Raw genomic sequence first — 20,049 nt, forward strand, 5'->3', positions numbered from 1 at the left:
TATTGTAAGATGATCAGCTGTGAATGACTTAGCTATTCTCACAATACAACTATCCAAGACAAAACTCTGAAGGACTTATGATGAAAATACTATACATCACCAGAGAAAGAACTGATGGCATCTGGATACAGACTGAAGCATACTTTTTTTTAAACTTTACTTTTCTTGAGTTTTTTTTCTCTGTGTTTTCTTTCACAACATGACTACTATGGATATGTTTTACATGACTACACATGTATAATCTGTATCAAATTGCTTGCCTTCTCAATGAGGGAGATGGGGGAGGGAGAAAGGGAGAGAATTTGGAACTCAAAATATAAAAACAAATGTTAAAAATTGTTTTTACATGTAACTGGAGAAAATAAAATGCTAAATAGATAACAAAAAAAACTTATGAGAATTTTTTTTTTACAACTCAAAGGGACTAGGGTGGAGAGGAAAGAGTAAAAGGTGGAAGACTAAGAGAAGTCACCAAAAACAAAGGATGAAGAACTTAACATTATCTACTTCACTAGCAACATTTGGGGTCCTAAATCATTTCATAGTGGTCCAGGTGAAAATATGGATGGTGCCTAACTAAGTTTTAGGACATAAGTCTCATCTGTCTAATGGGCCCTCTATCTCTTTTATCCTATGTTGGTAGTCTGTTATGCTATGAAACAATTAGCCAGGTACATGATAATATCATGTTGACAATATAACAATAGCCAGTGAATGGAGAGTGAGAGCGGAGGAACACCAACAGAGGGAGAAAAAAAAGCTCCACCTGGGAAAAAAGAAGTTCACAAGCAGCTCTTATGTATAACCACAAGCTGAGCTGTGCCAAATCAGTGAATAGATGACTAAGATTGTTTCAGCTGCCAAACTACTGCCAAACAAGCACTTACAATCGAGAGTATATCCTTTGTGCTGGTATGATATATCGGGAGGTGACTTTCTCTCATGAGAAATCCCACTATGAAAGCTTCATTATCTGTAACAAAGGCATTGATCCTAAGGAATTAATTATGGTAAAGTTCCAAGGTATGACAAACATCTTTGTTGTGATACGCAATCAAAAAAAGAAGCTTAGAATATCAAGGAGAATTGTTTTAAAAGCTGGCATAAAGAATAAACTGAATGATTATAGGTCTTAATTTGTAACAAGCTACTATCACCTATAACTTTGTACTAGGCTTCCTACATTGTATAAAACAAGAGACTAGAAGCCTAGTTTGTGTAAATTATTTTCAGGACTTAAGACAATTTTTAAAAAGAGATAAATGCTGGCAAACTCAATTTGGTCTAAGTCTTAAAAAGTCACAATATTAACACTGCTTTCATCTACAAAGCTCAAAGCATGTTACATAAATCACTAGTGGCATTACTGTTCCTGCTTTACTGATGAAGTACCCCAACGCAACCTTCCAAGAATTTCTGACTCAAGCTCAGAAATAGTCTCACTTAACTTTCTAATTATGAAACAAATTTGCCTCAAATGATAATCTGTTAAGTTTCTATGTTAATTTTTAGGTTTGTTACAATCCGTTCAAAGATAGGACTACATTCATTTTTGGACCAAATTTGTCATTACTATAGCGAACACCTAAAGGAACTTTTTCTACAAAAGCAGAATGATAGTTGCCCTGCAATTTAAGGTCTTAGAGAGTTGTCTAGGGCATTCAGAGGTTAAGTGTCTTGGCCAGTATTACACAGGCAGTATGTGTAAAAAGGCAGAACTTGAACCCAGGTCTTTCTGATTCTGAGGCCCAGCTCTATCTATTACACTATGTATCATACATATAGATACAGCTCTTCCAGGGTATAATCTTTTTTAAAATGTAGATATAACTGAATTTGTCCTTTGAAAATATATCATGTGCTCCCCAATTGATAAATGGTCAAAGGATACGAACAGGCAATTCTTAGATGAAGAAATTAAAGCCATCTATAGTCATACGAAAAAATGCTCTAAATCACTATTGATTAGAGAAATGCAAATCAAAACAACTCTGAGGTACCACATCACACCTATCAGATCGGTTAACATGACAAAACAAGAAAATGATAAATGCTGGAGAAGAATTGGAAAATTAGAACACTAATGCATTGTTGGTGGAGTTGTAAAATGATTCAACCATTTTTTTGTGTGTGTGAGGCAACTGGGGTTAAGTGACTTGCCCAGGGTCACATAGCTAGTAAGTGTTATGTGTCTGAGGCCGGATTTGAACTCAGGTCCTCCTGACCTCAGGGCCAGTGCTCTATCCAATGTGCCCCCTACTGCCTCAGATTCAAACATTATGGAGAGCAATTTGGAACTATGCCCAAAGGGCTACAAAAATGTGCATACCCTTTGACCCAACAATACCACTTCTAGGGCTGTATCCCAAAGAGAGCATACAAATGGGAAAAGGACCCACATGTGCAAAAATGTTTATAGAAGATCTTTTTGTGGTGGCAAAGAATTGGAAATTGAGGAGATGCCCATTAATTGGGGAATGGCTGTACAAGTTGTGGTATATGATTGTGATGGAATACTATTGTGCTATAAGAACTAATGAGCAGGCAGACTTCAGAAAAATCTTGAAAGACTTGTATGGACTGATACTGAGTGAAGTGAGCAGAACCAGGACAACACTGTACATAGTAACAGCCATGTTGTGTGATGACTAACTTTGATAGACTTAGCCCTTCTCAGTAATGCAAGGATCTAAAACATCTCCAAAAGTTTCATGATGGAAAATGCTATCCACATCCAAAGAAAGAACCAGGAAGTTTGAATGCAGATCGAAGCATACTATTTGCTCTTTTTTCCTTCTGTTTTGTTTTGTTTCCTCTTTCTGGTTGTTCCTCCTACTGGTTCTAATTCTTCTTACAACATGACTAATGTGAAAATATGTTTAATGGGAATGTATATATATAGCCTATATCAGATTGTGCACTGTCTTGGGGAGGGAGAAGGAAAAAATTTAAAATTCAAAAGCTTATGAAAGTGACCACTGATAACTCAAAATAAATTAATTATAAATAAATAAAAGAAAATTAAAAGAAGAAAATACATCATGTAGGGGCAGCTAGGTGGTGCAGTAGATACAGCATCAGCACTGGAAGTCAGGAGAACCTGAGTTCAAATGTTACTTCAGACATATAACACTCACTAGCTGTGTGACTCTGGACAAGTCACTTTAACCCCACTGGCCTCACCAAAACGTGTGTGTGTGTGTGTGTGTGTGTGTGTGTGTGTGTGTGTGTGTTGTGTGTGTGTGTGTGTATCACGTGACTGAAAAAGCTGAATCACCAATTTGTAATCAAGAAGCATACTCGGACTTTATCAACAAAACACTTGTTACAGGTACTTTGTATCTTATAGGGAAAAGAAGGTTATTTGACTGAATTCAACCAATTGATAGACTAAAATTTAGCCATACCCACTTTATATGTAGGATTAAGTCCTTTGTTTTAAAAACAAGTTACTCAATATTTAAAAGGAGAGGGGAAAGGAGACTGTTTTTTCCTGTTAATTATCTTAGCTTTACCATAAGAGATATACTTATTTTTACAGTTAAGTATGGGTTCTCTGAAATTTTTGCTCACATAATCAGAATTTTTAAAATTGTGCAATTATAATGGAACCATTTTGTTCCAAATCCTTCCTATTCAGTACATCTCGTGAAGAGCCCAGAGTGGGCCATAAGTCACTACGAACTGCTGGCATCACTCTACATGACAGACATTACCCCATGGTTCTCTGTTCTCCTAAAAGCATCATGCAAAATAAGTACGCTTCTTCAGAAACATATCCATCCTTCTTTCCAGCTAACATCTAGGATCTAGACCCATATAAGCCAAAAATATTTCATCTCAAAGTACTGTGCCCTATTTGATACTCTTATCAATCATATCAAGCTTTCCAGTTACTGTTATCATCATTCTCCATATCACTTCTAGATGCTCAACATCCTGGTGCTTGAGGTTCCTCTTCTCCTTCCCAGCCAACGTGGTTCCCATACTCCAAATATTTCCCAATACTCAGACTGTCAAAATGCATCCATTTCCAATTCCCTCAAAGCTCTGATTAGCAACATGAATGATTAATTTGAACTAAGATTATAAAATCTAGTAACTGCTTAATGTATTATCCCTTGCAGCTAACATTTGCATTTCCACATGGCTTTATTGCCTTTACCTAAGAACAAGGTAATTGGGGAATTTGGAGCACCCTAGCAGGACTGCTAGGACAGATGCTTTGGTATCAAGAGAGCAGTATACTGATCTTGACATAGGACCCTGATTGTATTCATTGTCCCTCAGTAGAAGATATAGTGTGTTACTTCCTACAATGTTGTCGAGAACCAAAAATGCTATCAAATGTCACTAATCTATAATATTGTCTTTTTTTTCAGATTTGGAACTTGAAAAGCCTTTTAAGATATAAAAGCTAATTTGAACACTGGATAACAGTTTTATCACAGAAAATGTGCTATTCAAGTAACGTAGACTTCCACTCTCAACTTTCATAACTTTCCATTTTATTATCTGAGACACTAAAATTGCACTTTCTTATTAATGCTGATTTCTTGACTAGTCACTAAAATGTTGATATCAAATATCAATTTCTGCTTTTCTGACACTGAGTTCAACAGCCTAGTCAATTTCTTATCAGTTCAAAAATATTACTTTTCCATTTTCCCTCAGCCTTCTCCTTTATAGCCTTGTAAGGGAATGCAGCTGCCATTCCAAGGCCAGTTTTAACTCTGATGAAGTTCAGCTGATAACCACCATGCTAATCAACTAAATTGCTCTTGTAATCTTTCCCTGTGCTAGTCTCTGCATTCTGAATAAGAATTCCTGCTTAGCTTTAAACCCATAAGTATATAATAATCAAAAACAGCCTATTTTTTAATAAGCCACCCCTTCCATGAAATATGATATACCCTCAATGCTTCAAGAGAATGAGGCAAAAGGTTCCCTCTTTAATATCATTCCTCTTCCTTCCCCTGCCCTTCTTTGCAGAGGTGGGAACTATGCATATAATACAGTGGATATAACATTAGATTTTCTTGATGTGTTAGGTTAATTTTACTGAATTTTTCCTTTTCTTTTTTTTTATTCTGTGTTACAACGAATGGTTCTCTGGGAGGGAAAATATAAGTTATGTAAAAACAAAAAAAAATCTATACAAAAATAAATATATTTACTTAAGGGCAAGTCAAGCTTTCACCTCACAATAGCAAATATACAATGTTGTTCAGCTGTTTCAGTCATGTCCAACTCTTTGTAACCCCATTTGGGATTTTCTTGACAAAGACATTGGAGTGGTTTGCCATTTCCTTCTCCAGTTTATTTTACAGATGAAGAAACTGAGGCAAACAAGGTTAAGTGATTTGCCCAGGGTCACACAGACAGTAAGTATCTGAGGCTGAATTTGAACTCAGGTCTTCCTGACTCCAGGGAAGCTAAGTGGCTGAGTGAATATAGTGTCAGGCCTGGAGTCTGGAAGACTTATCTTCCCAAGTTCAAATCTGGTCAGACACTTGACAGAGGCTTGGACCACAGTTTCCTCATCTGTAAAATGAGGCACTGAATTAGGTGACCAATGAGGTCCCTATAAATCTATGATCCTATCCTCTATTTGGCAAAGACGCAGATCTAAATGTATTGGACACATAGTGGATGAACCAACCACTCTCCCCCACATGCTTTGAGTATATATTAAGTAAAGATGTAAATTGATGTCATAAAATTATCTGTAACTTTGAATTCATTTTATTTTTTTTTAAATATAAAACACACAGAGCAGGGAAAGAAGAGACATAAAGGGCAGGTTCTCATGTAAAAAGATTAAACTTGTTTTGCTCAGCCCCAGAAGGCACAACTAGGAGCAATGTATAGAAGCTGCAAAGAAGCAAATTTAAACTTGAGGTAAAGAAAAACTTCCCCTAACAATCAGACCTACTAGTAGTCAAAGTCAGATATTGCCGCAGGAGGTTCTGAGACACTGGAGGACTCCAAGCTGTGGCAGGTGACCGTGTGCACTCTGGTTGGCAGAGGAGATCTTTGCTAGATCAGAGTAGATGGTTCAAGTCCCCTTCTGAAGTTTTATAATTCTGAGAGGAGGTAGCTCTACTTAGAAGAGTGCCTAAAGCAAGGCATTTCATTTATGCACAGAGGATTAGGTGAAGAGGTAAGTTGATTTGGGGGCATACATGTGTAACGAGTAATGTGGGGTATCCTTCATCCAGTGGGGTTAGATGGAATTCACAAGAGTTAAAACTTTAGGGACAGGTTAACCACAATAGAAGGAAGGAAAAGTGGTGTTGTGCCTTGGAAATGCAGTGTGACACAGGGTCAAAACAGTTGCCAATTTACTTACTCAAAGCATCCCATAAAGAGAGCCTCAGTTATAAACAACCCACCCATAAACAACTTCTGGTTTTCCAGCTGTCTTTATTCAAGCAGCCTCAGGGGAAGAGATAGCAGTCCCTCAGCTCCACTTCTGTGGGACCCTACCTCAAGTAGCTGTCCACTCCAGGAATTATGTGGTAAATTAAGTCAAAATATTGGTGTCAACTTTATTATTTTCAGTACTGATGAAGATGGCAAGTTAGGGAAGCCAAAATACCCTCAGAAAAATCTGTTTACAAACTGCAGCCTAAAGAAAGGTTTAAGACTAAAACAACAAGTGCAGAGATTTTTTAATGACTGTACATCATTAATTAGCTTTCACTATTCCTGCTGCAGCACTAACATAAATTATGGGCTTCTTCAAAAAACCTGACCACACAGGCTTTAGCTGTCCAGTTCAAAATCTTACTAATTAATGAAAAACTCTAATGACTGCTTGAGGCATTGAATGTGACCTCTGACAGTTATTAATGGAAATACAGAGGTAGGAAGAACAAACAATGATAGGCAAAGCTTGATAAATATTTATTTTTCCTTCAGGTGCTCCAAAAAGAATATTTCCTACTTGAGGTTTTTGCAAGGATATTTATGCATCTTAGGAAAATTCATACTAAAAGTTATTACTACTTTCTCCCACCTCTCATTAATGAATTGGGCCAAAAAAAAAAGATAAAAAGCCTGAACTGCACTATTTTCAAAGGATCTCAATTATACAGGAAAGAAGAGATTGAGTTTCTTCCCTGAGTTTCTTTCTAACCAAAAGTGTGATACAAACTCCCACAATTCCCAGCCACCACCCAAAAAGGATTCTGCTCATTTGTTTTGAATGTTTTACTTTCAAAACAAACAGATTCTTTACAAAGGCACTATTCAACAAGAATAAGGTGCTATAATGAAGGTTTCCAAATTTATGCTGGCAAGATCCACTAAACTTCCACAGCCAATCTTCATCACCTGAAGTTTACAAGTACTTAATTCTTGGCAACGATGAAGCAAAGAGACATTTCAATTCTGTGCTCCCCTCTGTATTAAATCTTGTGAAAGAATCTTTTATTTTCATAGCACTTTTTCCTAGGACTTCAAAGAAGACTGTGTGATTTTTTTAAAATGATAATGAGTGTGTAAATTGAGACACACTTTTTGGATACAGCCAATGCTGGAATTTGTTATGCTAGACTACACAAATTTGTTACAAGGTTTTGTTTTTCTTTTTTCTCAGTGGGAGAGGGAAGAGAAAATAGATCTCTAGTAATGAGAAGAATTAAGTAAAAAACAAAATGACAATGATAGTGTCACAACATCTTCATATATTGAAGAAAAAGAAGTGGAGAAAACTCCATGATCATTTTTCCAACTCTGCCTATGTTCTGCACTTCTTTTGTGGTATCTCTTCATGATCATTTTATTGGTGCAATGTTGACATCATAAAGAAGTAGGAATCAAAACCAGTATCCCTCAGATGCTAACAAAGGTTACCTCCTACATCCTATTAGCTTTCAAGACTTTAACAATGTTCTCCCTTCTATTTCCACTGACAACCACCCCAGTACAGTTCCCTCATTACCTCCTACCAAAGCTATCACAGTAGCCTCCTAAACAGATTCCCTGTCTCCAGCCTTGACTTCTCCAATTCAACCTACAAATAGCTGCCAGGTTAATTTTCCTTAGGCATGAATATTATCCAAGTTATTCACCTGCTCAAAATCCTTAGATGCTCCCTACTGCTTACAAAATAAAACTGAAATTCTTCACCCCACCCACATAATTTGGTATTAACCTTCTTCCAACAGTATTTTTTTTGGAACTCTTTGATGCACTTATGGAATACTGTATATTATAACTGTGTCAGTATCTTATCCTCAATAACAGAGCGCAAACTTCTTGAGGGCAAGGACAATATCTTACCTAAACTTTGTGTCTCACCCATCATAGTCATTGGTACATGGCTGACACACTTAATAAACATTTTTTGTCTTCTAAAAGAAATTAAGTCTCTCTACAATCTAGCTCTGATATTCCATTATCCAACCAAAACCTCCTATTATTCTATCTCTTCCTATGTCTCACCCTCTTAAACCTATTTCTTTGACCTCACTGATAACTCCGATCCTTCCACCTCATAGTACCTTCTCAGATCCTTATTTCAACCTCATAGTTGGTCATTTCAACTCTACATTGTCCTTGACTCTTCATATTCCCTCACCAGAAGTTACTAAATCTTGCTGATTCTGTCTCTATGACATCTCTCCTATCTGTCCACTAGTCTCTATTCATATGGTCACCTCATCCACCCAGTTCAAATCCTCCTCATTTCTCATTTAGACTACTGAAAAGGCCTCTTAATTGGCTTCTCCCCACTCCTATCTTGCCTGATGGAAATTATTTTCCCCAAAGGACAGGTGTGATCCTGTCACCTCACTACTCACACTTCAAGAAACTCCCTGTCACCTCTAGGATCAAATAAAAATTCCCATTTGGCATTTAAAGCCCTTCATAACCTGGCTTTAACCTACATTTCTAACTTTACTACATATTACTCCCCTTCCAGCATTTTATAGTGGAGCCAAACAAACCTTTTTCTAGTTCCTCACACTCATGGGAAGTATCCAAACATTAATACGAAATTAAGGCATGATACCATCCATTCAGCAAGGCCATACAAAGAAAGAACTGATTTGTATTGAACGTAATGGAATATTACTGTGGTGGCAGACTGGAAACCTTTGCCCCTGCTATCTTCCATCCCTAGAGGGCTTCAAAACACTGTCCAGGTGGCCACATGCTTTCCCAGTCTACATTGCTCAGATCTTCCCACAGTAGGAACTAATGGTTAGCAAACCGCCTACTTCAAAATTGTACCTTGGAGGTCAAGAGGCTGTATGTACCTCAAAGTTGTTCTGATTAGGCAGCAACAAAGTATTTTTAAAGTAAATGTAGTATCAGGATCTTGCACTGGGAAAGATAGAAAACTTCTTATTTTTAAATCATTTATTTAAAGGATCCCATGTTAACTATATTTACATAGGGTCTCTTAGCTATTAACATGGAGTGCCATATTAACAACTCTACAATAAAATACGGATGTACAAATATTAATAGTAAGCACTATAATGTGATTATCTTTATGTTAAGCTGCTAAATAATGCATAAGTCCTGCTGATTTCTAACTTATCTGACAGAAGATGGCCAAGAAAATAACGTAAATCAGCCTGCCTATATGTGGAAAAAGTCTATTTCAAACATGAAGAGTCCCTAAAGCACCCAGTTCTCAAAGGTAAATTAAATCCATAAATAAGAATATCAAATATGGTGCCAAATAAGAAGAGCTAGAACTGGTCCCTGTAACTATTCTGCTTATTTACACATGATTATCCTAATTTAAAAACATACTTGTGGGCATTTTTATCCCATGTACTTATATGTACATGTACGTACATACAGGAGACTGTTTTGCTCATTTTCAGTCATCTAAAAAAAAAGCCTTACCAACACAAAAAGAAGAAATGGAGGGAAATGCTTCATGAAATCTAAGATAGTGATGCTGCAAGAGCAGCAGTTCAAGCAACACAAGCCAGTTTCCCTTTGAGGGACTCTGAATTGTCAGGATAAGCTTCTCAACAGGAACAATTATAAGCACTGCCAACCTACATACTTATTTTTCTGCTTAGTCTGTTTCTTATTTCACAATTTATTTCTATTACTACCAATCTCAAGTACTCTTTGATAGTTTAAGCAAACATAGTGGTTATAAATAAAAACACATCATTAAGTTGAGTAATATTATTCTCTTTCATTGTAAGAGGGTCCTGTGTTCAAAGCCCATTAAACCTCAAGGCTGATTTTGGGGCTTTGTTTGTTTGTTTTTAGGAGAAACTGGGTGGCATAGAAGAAAGAACAGTAGCTTAGGAATCAAAAGACCTAGGTTCTAGTCATAGCTTGCTACCTATTAGCCACGTGGGCAAGTAATTTAACTTCTCTGAATGTCCAAGATTTTCTCATCTGTAAAGCAAGGGGATAAATTGTGTTAGTAATACCTTTCTTTCCAATATTTTAAATAGGAAATCGTATATATACACATATATGTATATGTATGCATATATATATACACATACATATATACATGCACACATATACACATATATCTGTCAAAATGCTAATTGTACAGCAATACTTCATTACAAAAATATTTTTCATCTCCTCTATTTTGCTCCCAATTTTCCTTAATCCAGCAAAATTGTATAGCCTCATGCACCAGCATTTAAGGGTTCAATCAATATATTCCACGACTTATAGTGTTTTTTGGCCAAGCTAAAGCTAGAAGGGACTTTAGAGATGATTAACCCAAAACCCTTAGAGGAGAAATCTGAAAACCCAAGAAGTATAAAATGATTTGCCCAAGGGTCCCAGGGCCTGTTAATTTGTGATGTTATGGCGGCCAAGGGATTAAACTGGCTGAGGGTTCAGCTGATAGGGCCTGGGCAAGATCTGGCCCAAGTTCAAGGCACAAAGTCTGATAATGCAACTGGTGGTTTAAAGGAACCAATAAAGTCGGTTCTTTTGTTTCCTCCCTAACCTTCATTCAGTCAAGGATGAAGCTATATCCTAGTTGATAACTTGTTATGAGGATTGGCATGATACTGGCAGAAGGAAAGATAATGGGGAAGATTTATGGCTACTGCCAAAGATGAAGAGCAAAGACCTGAACTCAGATTTACAGTCTAAATTTTCCTTGAAGTTAGAAGCAGGGGCTATGTGGTTGCATATGAAGAGCCATAACATGAGGTAAATACCACCCAAGGAAGAACATATGAGAAGGGGTAGAGGAGGAACAATGCCTGTAAGGATCAGGGGTGGATGAAGGAGAATAGAATGTAGTTTAATGAACATTATATCTCACATTCAGATGCTGGGGGAAAGACTTGATCTGCCAAGTCTGCTCCTACAAAGTACTCTGATTGCTACAGACCTACTCTACTCCACGACTTCAAAAGAAAAGGACAGAGAAAAGTGGGACAAGAATTTTGCTTTTTGTTCTACTAACTACAAACCCAGTGTGTCTTCCACTACACCAGGCTGCCTCTTTTCCTTCCTGATTCCAACATTCTGTGACTCTTCAACACAACCAAAACAATTAAGGAATTCTGTCAGCACTGAGGTTTCCAAACTCTTGAATTTATAAAATCCTTTTCATTGTTTTGTTCATGTTCTAAATTCTTCATCCTTCCCCCCCCCATCCCCACCCAGCAAATACTAGAAACAAAGGAATAGGGAAAAATTTATTAAGCTTTTAATATATGCCAAACGCTGTGCTAAGAAGAGCTGGGGATACAAATAGAATAGTGTGAGGATCCCTGTCCTCAAGGAGCTCATTCTAATTAGGGAAGACAATACAGGAGGATTCCATTTCAGAGGGGATAGAAAGACCCAAGATTCAGGAGGACAAAGGTCAGGGTATCTATGGTAAGGTCCCATTGACCTTTGGGAGGAATGGCAGAGAAGGTGGTCTTTGACCAACAAGTATTGGGGAAGGGGTGACAGGCTTAAGAGGACTCTGAGTTACCTAAAAGAAGAGTGGGTGTGTGGTCAGCATCCAACTAGTAGGGAAGCTCCAACATCTGGAGGGAATGGTAATGGAGGCTGGTACAAAGAATAGCTTCTTGATGCCTGCTCCTATGAGGCCTTCAGCTATCTTTTGGTATGTGTGTGGTGGGAGGAGTTCCTAGACTGCATAACATCATGGCAAGTGTTCATGCTAAGCAGATGTACTATGTCAGCAAATAGTAAACATGTTCACCAATATCATACTTTCAAGAAATCCTCAGAGATAGCTCATGGAACACAGGTTGAAAATGACTGATGTAGTAACCCTCAGATGGCTCAAAAACAAATATTGTCTTCTTTTACTTGACTAATAGCCATTTTGGTGAGGGAGGCTGGGCCTGGCCTTCTTTTCCCCATTCCATACCACTCCAATGCAATAAAGGAGCATAGGAAGAAACTGAGACCTGAAGGATGGACATGCATGGCTTAAACTGACAGCCAGAGCTAGATAGTTCTAGAGACTTTCATCCCTAAAAGTAGAATGAGAAAGAGGAAAAGAGATATCATGACAGACCCTTATGTCCATGCCACACTTTTTTCCCCTATTATTACCCAAATAGTCTTCATGTGACCCTATGGATAATGAAAGAAAATCTATACTTTGAGGTATCTGTAGCTGAACCATTTCCACACATTTTGTCAATTAGTAAGAAGCCTCAGCAGATTAACACAGTAATAATCAAGCCCTCTCAGGGGTGGGAATCTTTCCCCAACCTTATTAAATCTTAGGAATGTCTTAACTCAAAGGTAAGCAACTCTAAAGACTGAAGTCTTTCAGAGGGATTTTTGATGTGCCAGGGATGAAGTTAGGAAATTGAATAGGAAGTGTTTTGAAACATGAGGGGATGATGATGGGACAAGGAGAGAAGGGTTTCATCAACTAATAACCTGACATTGCCCTGCCCTTGTTTCATTTTAACACAATCATTTCCATATGCACAAAACAGAGAAAAAGAGAGAAATATTATGAAATCATGAATCCCTCCTATCCATCCTGATATTCATTAAGTAAAACCTCCACAATACCCCTAAGATGTAGATATTAGGATAAAATCAGTATTATCCCAAAGAAAAGGATGGAGAAAATAATGTAAAGGAAAACAACTTTGAAAAACCTCAAAACTCTAAGCAAATGCAATGACTAATCAAGGCTTCAGAAGATTGATTTATTCCTTACTTCTAGTTTATCACCTCTCTAGCAAGAGGTAAGAGGAATTCTTCATCATCACACATTTTCAAACATGATCAGTGTATGGATTTGTTGTGCTCTATTATATGCACACACACACATATATTTTTTAAGAAAGAGGGCTTCTAGGGGCAGCTAAGTGGTGCAGTGGATACAACACCAGCCCTGGAGTCAGGAGGATCCGAGTTCAAATTCAGCCTCAGACACACAACACTCACTAGGCTGTGTGACTCTGGGCAATTCATTTAACCCCAACCACCTCACCATAAAGGGGGGGGGAGCTTCAGAGATGTGCCTGTGCAGTGTCACCCAGGGAGCATGGAATGATTAGGAGCTCTGAGGAACTGGGAGGTAGTATAGGGGCCTCCTGGCATCTGGCTACTGGCTCATCACTCTCCCAAGCATCCTTGCAAAGTCAGGAAGTCTTTGCAGTGTTTCAATCTCTTGCTCCGAACAGGTGATCTTTAAGATATGCATTGAATAATGTATTGTTGGTGGAGCTGTGAAATGATCCAACCATTCTGGAGACTAATTTGGAACTATGCTCAAAGCGCTATAAAAATGTGCATACCCTTTGACCCAGCAATCCTACTTCTAGGGCTGTATACCAAAGAGATCATGAAAATGGGAAAAGGACCCACATATACAAAAATATTTACAGCAAGTCTTTTTGTGGTGGCAAAGAATTGGAAATTGAGAAGATGCCCATCAATTGGGGAATGGCTGAGCAAGTTGTGGTATATAAATGTAATGGAATACTATTGTGCTATAAGAAATGATGAACAGGCTGACTTCAGAAAAACCTGGAAAGACTTGTATGGTCTGATGCTGAGTGAAGTGAGCAGATTAAGAACGTTGTACACAGTAACAGCTACGTTGATCGATGACTAATACTGATAGACTTAGCTCTTCTCAGCAATGCAAGGATCTAAGACATCTCCAAAGGCCTCATGATGAAAAATGCTATCCACATCCAAAGAAAGAACTATGGAGTTTGAATGCAGATAGAAGCATACTATTTGCTATTTTTTTTCTGTTGTGTTTTGTTTCCTCTTTCTGGTTGTTCCTCCTATTGGTTCTAATTCTTCCTTATAACATGACTAATGTGAAAATATGTTTAATAGATACGTACAGCCTATGTCAGATTGCACGCTGTCTTGGTCGGGGAGGTGGGAAAGGAGGGGGGGAAAGGAGGGGGAGAAAAATTTTAAACTCAAAAGCTTATGGAAGTGATTGTTGATAAATCAAAATAAATTAACAAAAAAAAAGACATGCATTGGAAATCAGTCAGGCTCTAAGGCAGAGTCCATTGTCCTCAGTAATCTGGCGGATCCTCCTGACCCTACAGAACAATATCTTATACCATCTACCTGAGAGCCAGTGTGGCTTCAGAAAGGGCCAAGGAATGGTCGATATGGTGTTTGCTGCCTGAAAACCCCAGAAGTGCCAGGAGCAGAACAGAGGCTTGTACACAACATTTGTAGAGCTGACCAAGGCCTTTGATACTGTCAGTCATGAGGGCTTATGGAAAATTATGTCAAAATTTAATTGCCCGGAGAAGTTCATCAGTATTATATGTCAATTTCATGACAGCACGCTTGCCAGGTTCTGAATAACGGATGCTGCTCTCAAGCTTTCCCAGTCATCAGTGAGTGAAGCAAGGGTGTATGCTTGCTCCCAAGCTTTTTAGCATGATGTTTTCAGTTAAGCTTTCAAACACAATGAGACATCAAGGTCAGATACCTCACTGACAGTAAATTCTTAAACCTGAAAAGGCTACAAGCCAAGACTAAAATGGAAGGAGTGTTAGTGAATGATTTTTTGTTTGCAGATGATTGTGCACTCAATGCAGCCTCTGAAGCTGAAGCTCTGAAGCAACAAAGTAGGGATCTGTTGCAGTATTTCCCTGCTGCTTATGCTAATTTTGGCCTAACAATTAACACCAAGGAAACACAAGTGCTCCACCAGGCAGCCCCATACCATCCATATGTGGAACCATCGGTTACAGCAAATGGAAAAGTTTTAGATACTGTGGATAAGTTCTCTTACCTTGGCAACATACTTTCCAGGGATGTACATATTGATAATGAGGTTGATGCACGCACTGCCAGAGCTAACTCAGTGTTTGGGAGGCTCCAAAGGAAAGTGTGGTAGAGAAGTATTAGATTGACTGCCAAACTGAAAGCTTACAGAGCTGTGGTGCTGACTTGATTACTGTATGCTTGTGTAACTTGGGACAACATACCAGCACCATGACAGGAAACTGAATCGCTTCCATTTGAATTGTCTTAGGAAGATTCTGAAGATTACAAGGCAGGATAAGATACCAGACACTGAGGGCCTTTTCCTTTTTTTTTTTTTTTTGCTTTTTTTTGGTGAGGCAATTGGGGTTAAGTGCCTTGCCCAGGGTCACATAGCTAACTATGGTCTTTTCTTGAACTAAATTGCCAAACATTCAAATTCTACTGCAGATGGACTGGCCATTGTTCAAATGCCAAACACATGCTTGCCAAAAAGACCATTTTATAGAGAATTCAGATGGCAAGTGCTCACGTGTTAGTCAGAAAAAGCCATACAAGGACATTCACAAGGTCTCCCTTAAGAACTTTGTAATTGATTGTGTGATGTGGGAGACACTGGCACAGGAGTGCCCAGCACAGCATGCCCTCATCAGAGAAGGTGTTGTGCTCTACGAGCAAAGCACAATTGAACCAGATCAAAACAAATATAAGATTCACAGATTTAGAGAATCCACCCCAAATGTTCACATGGACTATTTGTGCCCAACCTGTGGCAGAGCATTCTGAACTCAGCATTGATCTGATCAGCCACAGTCGGATACATGTAACTTGACTCTAACATGGTGATGTCATTTTGGTCCTTTTCAAGAATGAAGGACAATAATCAACCAAACAAACAACATAACAACAAACCATCTCAATGCAAAAGTATGTCCAAAGTTAGAGAAACAGCAAGATGACAGAGTCCGAAAGCATTTCCGCTCCAGACTAACAGCAGGACCAATTAGCACTTGTTAAGAAATGCTTCAGCTCATCTATAGTTGTACAAAAAATTCTCTAAGTCATTATTGATTAGAGAAATGCAAATTAAAACAATCCTGAGGTACCACCTCAACACCTATCAGATTGGCTAATCTGACAGAAAAGGAAAATAATAAATGCTGGAGATGATATGGGAAAATTAGGCCACTAATGAACTGCTGGTGGAGTTGTGAACTGATCCAACCATTCTAGAGAGCAATTTGGAACTATGCCCAACGGGCTATAAAAACATACATATCCTTTGACCCAGAAATAGCACTTCTAGGGCTGTATCCCAAAGAGATTTTTTAAAGGGAAAAGGATTTATCTGTACAAAATATTTATAGTATCTCTTTCTGTAGTGGCGAAGTATTGGAAATTGAGGGGATGCCCATCAACTGGTGAACAGTTGAACAAGTTATGGCATAGGATTGTGATGGAGTACTACTGTGCTATAAGAAATGATGAGTAGGCAGACTTCAGAAAAACCTACAAAGACTTGAATGAACTGATGCTGAGTGAACTGAGTAGAACTGGGAGAACACTGTACACAGTAATAACCACAATGTTTGCGAACTAACTTTGACAGACTCATCTTTTCTTAGTAATGCAAGGATCTAAGACAACTCCAAAGGACTCATGATAGAAAATGTTGTCCACATCCAGAAAAAAAAAACTATCGAGTCTGAATGCAGATTAAAGCATATCATTTACTCTCTCTCTCTCTCTTTTTCTTTTTTTTTGTTTGTTTCTTCTTTCTTGTGGTTTCTCCCATTGGTTCTTATTCTTCTTTACAAAGTGACTAATGTGAAAATAGATACAATATGAATGTCTATATACAGCCTATATCAAATTGCATGCTGTCTTGGGGTGGGAGGAGGGGAGAGATGGGGAGAAAATTTGTAACTCAAAATCTTATGGAAGTGAATGCTGAAAACCAAAAATAAATAAATTTTAAAAAAGAAATGAAATGATAAGCAGGCTGATTTCAGAAAAACCTGGGAAGACTTACATGAACTGATACAAAGTAAAGTGAGCAGAACCAGGAGAACATTGTACACAGTAACAGCAATACTATATGATGATCAACTATGAATGACTTAGGTATTCTCAGCAATACAATGATACAAGACAATTCCAATTCATGATAAAAAATGCTATCCACCTCTAGAGAGATAATTGATGGAGTCTGAATGCAGATCAAAGCATACTATTTTTCAATTTTTGTGTGTGTTTTTTTTCCTTTGGATGAGTGTCTTCTTTTACAACATAACTGATATGGTACTATGTTTTACATGATCGACCATTTATAACCTATATCAAATTGTTTACCACGTCAGTGAGAGATGATATGAGGAAAGAAGGGAAAAATCTGGAATTCAAATTTTTTTAATGAACGTTAGAAATTGTCTTTACATGTAAATTGGGGGAGGGGGATAAAATATCATTAAAAAAAATGCCTCAGCTACTCATTTGATTTCCCTGCAGCAGTAGAAGATCCACCCCCTTATCTTACTACAGAAGCCCTTGTAGGAAGAGGAAGAAAAGTCTGTTTAGAGAGTAATGGCTGCCAAATGAATGTTAATAATGCAGAAATTGTTTGGTCCATTCTGAAGAAGACTGGCTATCTGAAGAGCTTCCATGGGGCTGATATGATTCTTCTTATCATATTTTCAATCAGGGAAAAGACTGAACAGGCTATCATTTAAAATTATTTAATCATTTAAATCAACTTAAATCTGTAAAAGTCCAAACATCTCAAATCACAGGTTCCTCTTTGAATTGGGATACTAGGATGTATGGCCAAAAGGTTGAAGGAAGAGATCATTCACAGGGAAAAATCGCTGGATGTTGTTTCTGGACCAGATGTTTACCAGGTTCTTCCTTGGCTGCCAAATTTGGATGACTCTAGCCAGCAATCTGCTAATGTTTTGCTTCTACTAAAGGTGACCTGTGCAGACATCATGATGGTCCAGACAAATTCAAACGCCACATCAGCATTTGTGTCAATTACATGATGCTACAACAACGTGTGCAGCTACTACATTGTTCCCTTCACACAAGGCCATGAAAAGAGTCAGCCAACTGCCTCCATTCTGGAGAGTGTAAAGAAACTCTCTAAGCAGGGCCTGAAAGAAGTAACTCTCCTAGGTCAAAATATCAACAGCTATCAAGACAACTTAGAGATCCGGTTCAATAACGCCATACCTACTCATCTAAGTCAAGCATTTGTGCAAATTACAGAAGCAAGAAAGAAGGCCTTCAATTTGCTGATCTTCCAGATCAGGTCTCCAGAGCTAATCCTGAAATGAGGATCACCTTCACTTCTCCCCACCCCAAGGACTTTCCTGGTGAGGATCTACAATTGATCTAGGAGCAGAACAATATTCGTAAACAGATCCACCTGCCAATCCAGAGTGGAAGCAGCCTGGTCTTGAAAATCATGAGAAGATATACAAGGGAACCTTATTTCGACTTGATTCGCCGTATCAGAGAGTCTATTCCAGGAATGAGCTTCAGCAATGATTTCATTATTGGATTCTGTGGAGAAATGAAAGATCGCCTCCAGACAATGTCCCTGCTTCAGGAAGTCCCTGCCATAATGTGGATTTCCTTTTTGCCTACAGTATGAGACAGATGTGAGTATCCTGAAGGATGACGTTCCAGAAGAGGTGAAACAAAGGCAGCCTGTGGCACTTATTGCTGCCTTCTGAGAAGGTGCCACAGAAGCCAACATGGCTGTGGTTGGCTACATGAAGCTTCTCCTTGTGGATATCTATCTATATGTGGACTCTCTATCACTGGGTTATGTGGAAGGAATAATGGAAATATCAAGGTAATCTTCCCTGACATGCAGATGGAAGATGGCACTAACTTTAGGGGCCTAACTAATTAGGGGATGGCCTCCTAGTCCAGCCAGGAGATCGTGTGTTAGTGAAAATCATCTCTTCCAATTCCCAGAGCCTGAAAGAAGTTGCTCTCTGCTGAACATCTCCTCAGGAACACTCAGCACATTGCTAACTTGAATTGACAGCCACAAAGTTCTTCTGGACGCCCATTTGTCAGTGATGCTGTGAGAAGATTTTTGTACGGCTACAGATTGGACTAGATACTCTCTGAGGTCACTTCCAGTGCTGAAATAATGTGATAAAATGTGAATAGGTTTTGCCAAAGAGAAAGGGAGAAGTGACTGGTTACAGCAGTAGTATTTCTCTGACAGGAAATAGTCACCAAATAGGGAAGTAAGTTTATGTCAAATGGAAAATAAATCTTCTGGATTCACTCACTAGATGTAAGCATCTCTAAGAATCACTATTAAATGATTCACCTACAGCTAAAAGAGAGAAGCAGGGAGAGGGCTTCTATGAAATGGCAATTAGAATTGATAGAGTTACAATATTTGTTTAAGAACAGCAATAAAATATTTTTAAAATATACTGAAGAAAAAGTTTAAAATAAATGCGCAATTTTATTGCCTTAATATTAAATGTAATATATACTTCCCCCAAAACAAACTATAATAGAAGTTAAGTTCAATTCTTTTTTCATCTTTGTATGCTAAAATGTTTGTGCAAGATTAAATTCATAATAAAAAAACTGGAAAGAAAAATGGAAAAACTGAGGGGCAGAGGACAAGGACAAGGACAGCTTGGCCAAGGCTGCTAGAGTGAGTGTTTGAAGTATGTCTGCAACTCAAAGCCAGACAAACTCTCAAATTGTAGTCTCTTTCCACTATGCTGTGCAGGATTTAAAAGTAGACCAAATTGGCTTTTATTCTAAAATATATAGCAGCAGAAGATGGATTTTAGTCACTTAACAGTAATTTTATCTATT

The 20,049-nt window shown here is 38.1% G+C and overlaps 1 protein-coding gene and 1 pseudogene across 1 annotated transcript in view; one reads left to right on the forward strand and one right to left on the reverse strand.

The window, feature by feature from the left end:
* Positions 1-20,049, reverse strand: part of SLC16A10 (solute carrier family 16 member 10) — a 139,775-nt gene that overhangs the window by 80,978 nt on the left and 38,748 nt on the right. The window lies entirely within an intron of this gene.
* On the forward strand, positions 915-19,236 carry LOC110222869 (mitochondrial tRNA methylthiotransferase CDK5RAP1 pseudogene; annotated as a pseudogene).

The sequence above is a fragment of the Phascolarctos cinereus genome, unplaced genomic scaffold, assembly GCF_003287225.1.
Source record: "Phascolarctos cinereus isolate Bilbo 61053 unplaced genomic scaffold, phaCin_HiC Scaffold_5;HRSCAF=322, whole genome shotgun sequence".
NCBI classification, from domain to species: domain Eukaryota; kingdom Metazoa; phylum Chordata; class Mammalia; order Diprotodontia; family Phascolarctidae; genus Phascolarctos; species Phascolarctos cinereus.